This window comes from Cebus imitator, unplaced genomic scaffold, assembly GCF_001604975.1.
Source record: "Cebus imitator isolate Cc_AM_T3 unplaced genomic scaffold, Cebus_imitator-1.0 Scaffold523, whole genome shotgun sequence".
NCBI classification, from domain to species: Eukaryota; Metazoa; Chordata; class Mammalia; order Primates; family Cebidae; genus Cebus; species Cebus imitator.
In genome coordinates, this window is record NW_016107838.1 from 1001952 (window position 1) to 1005053 (window position 3102).

Sequence of the window (3102 nt, forward strand, 5' to 3'; positions counted from 1 at the left end):
GAACCATACAGAAGGCAATCTTTTCAGACTGGCTTCTTTCACTTAGCAACCTGCATTAAGTTTCCTCCATGTTTTTTCAGGGCTTCACAGTTCATTTTTTTTAGTACTGAATAATATCCCATCAACTGGGCTGGGCACGGCGGCTCACATCTGTAATCCCAGCACTTTGGGAGACAGAGGCGTGCAGATCATTTGAGGTCAGAAGTTCAAGACTAGGTTGGCCAACATGGTGAAACCCTGTCTTTACTAAAAATACAGAAATTGGCTAGGTGTGGTGGCAGGTGCCTGTGATCTCAGCTACTTGGGAGGCTGAGGCAGGAGAATCACTTGAACTTGTGCTGGGAGGCAGAGGTTGCAGTGAGCCAAGACCATGCCATTGCATTCCAGCCTAGGCAAGAAGAATGAAACTCCATCTCAAAAACAAACAAACAAATCCCATTGTCTCGATGTACCACAGTGTATTTATCCATTCATTGATGAAGGGCACCTGAATTCCTTCCAAGTTTTGGCAACTATGAGTAAAGCCGCTGCAGACATTTGTGTGCAGGTTTCTGTGTGGACCTTAATTTTCAATTCCTTTGGGTAAACATCAATGAGTGCAAGATTGATTGCATGGTGAGAGTAAGTTTAGTGTTTTTTTTTTTTTTTTTTAAGATGTCGTCCAGGCAGGAGTACAGTGGCTCTTCACAGGTACAATCATTGCACACTACAGCCTCAAACTCCCGGGCTCAAGGGATCCTCCTGCCTTAGCCTCCTGAGTAGCTTAGACTTCAGGCATGCACCACTGTACCCTAATTTTGCAAGAAACTGCCAAACTCTCTCCCAAAGCATCTGTACCATTTTGCGTGCCCAGCTCAGTGAGTGAGAGCCCTGTTCCTCCATAGCCTCCCCAGCATCTGGTGTGGACAGTGTTCAGGGTTGTGGACACTCTACTAGGTGTGCAGTGGTGTCTCCTGGCTTAGGTTGCATTTCCCTGATCACCTAGGACGTTGACATCTTTCCAACAGCTTATTTGCCAAGGGCACCTGTTCCCCACACAATGGCAGTGTCCCACTAGGCAGTCGCTGGAATGTGATGCTAGCCTTGTTCTCGGGCCCCATGGGCTTCTTGAGGGTAGAGATTTTCTTCCCTGTCTGCTCCCGCTGCCTGGGTTGATGGCTTCCCCTAAAGACTCCAGACACAGCCTGGGGAATAAGAGCGGAGTCCACTGTGTGACCATGGATGCTGCTTAATCTCTCTAAACCTTGTGCGTTTCACCTGTGAAATGGGTTGAACAAGAGGACCGGCTTCCTGGAGCCATTTTAGTCATAAATGCGCATTAGCAGCATAGAGTCTGGCACACGGGAAATATTTAGAGAAGATTACTTAACGGTGACAATGATTATTCAAAGTGCTTTTGGAGGAATGACCAAGTCCTGTTAGTCTAAAGAAGAGCCGACCTCGGGCAGGACAGCCAGTACCATTCTTGGGTACCAAGAAACGTGAAGCCTGGCAACTAGAGTGCTTCTTGCCTTGTTTTACTACAATTTTTCTTTCCCCAAAGTATATGGCTGGGAGTTGTTGATGATGGGTAGATAAGGTTAAAGCCAACCGACCATGGTGGCAGCCAAGCAAACTTAAACCCCCACAGCCAGAATTCAGCTGGAAAAATACACAGTTCCAATGTGAGAATTAAATTTAGAGACGAAGAAAAATTACCTAATTTGGGGACTTTACCCAGGAAACCGAGCTCAAATAGCGGCAATGGGGTCAGCTGGTTAATAGAAGGCTGATTCCTGCACGGCTCTCTCACTTTCTCCACACCAGCCAAGGCCAGCCCTGCCTGGCGCCTTTCCTCACACCATTAACACAGGCAGCTAATGAGATGTTGGAACAGGCCCAGAGAAAAACCTTGTTCTGAGCACTTCCTCTCCACTTCACCGGCACAAACATCTATTCTGGGTTTGGGCTCTTCTCCAAGTTGGGTTACATGATGATAAACAACAGGTTATTTTGGCGAGTAAAATCTTTAGCTGGGTACTTCGTAAAACACAAAAATAATATTTGAAGAAACGATTAAGTGGAAAAGTAAGAGGCGTAAAGAATTGTCGGTGGTTCTAAAAGTGTTTTCCATTGAGCTTCTTGTTTATTTCTTGATGTTGTGGAAAGACCTGCTTGGCCATGCTTTTCATGAGTTATCTGTGTTTCCCATGGACTTGGGATCTTTCTTTTATAGACTGTCAATTATTTATGTTATTTGAAGGATAAAAGTGGGACGTTCAAGAAATCAATAATTAGCTGGCTTGAATTTGCTGAGAAATTCAGAAAAATGTTCACAATGAAAATTTACAAAGTAAATCAACAGAATATGAAGAAGTAATTTAACCCGGAATGACAAAATGAAAGGATGGTTCCCATGTAACCTCATAAATTTCCTGCCTGATGCATCTCAAGTCTCTGATTTCTAATAAAATTCTCATGAGAACATAGTATTGCTCCATAAAAACTCCTGAACTCTCCCCATGAGAACGGGCTGGTTTATAAGGGTGCATGGGTTCAAGGCTGTGGTTTATTTATTAAAAATTTCTCAGTAAATATATCATGGTCCACGGCAGAGTGCCCCTCAATTGTGGGGAGGCCATGTATCATTTCTGCCATCCCCAAATATGAAGAAAAACAAGAAGAAGCATGCCAGGAACTCTCTGGACCAGAAAAAAAAAAAAGTGGGAACCTTTTATTTTTCTTAAGAAAATTCTAAGACTTTCTGTTTACCTTTGACCCAAAGAGACCTCATGGGAGTTTCACATTTGCTTCATGAAAATCTGAGCATGCTTGCCAAAATGGCTGACAGGCAGTCCTGCAAGGGCGAAGGAGGTTTGGCTTGGTTCCTGCCCCTGTTGTGGGTCAAGCCCCTTCCCGGGAGCACAGGGCAGAGCAAGGCTACTGGGTGGGGGCTGTGAGTCCTTTTGAGGGATCTCAGACATCTCAGAGGAAGGATGTATACTTACACGTGGTCAGGAAGATAATAATCCTGTGGTCACTCACCTTTCCCCACATGCCTGCTACCTGGAAAAATGACATTCACTCACGCTGTGCTTTTTTTTTTTTTTTTTTTTTTTTTTT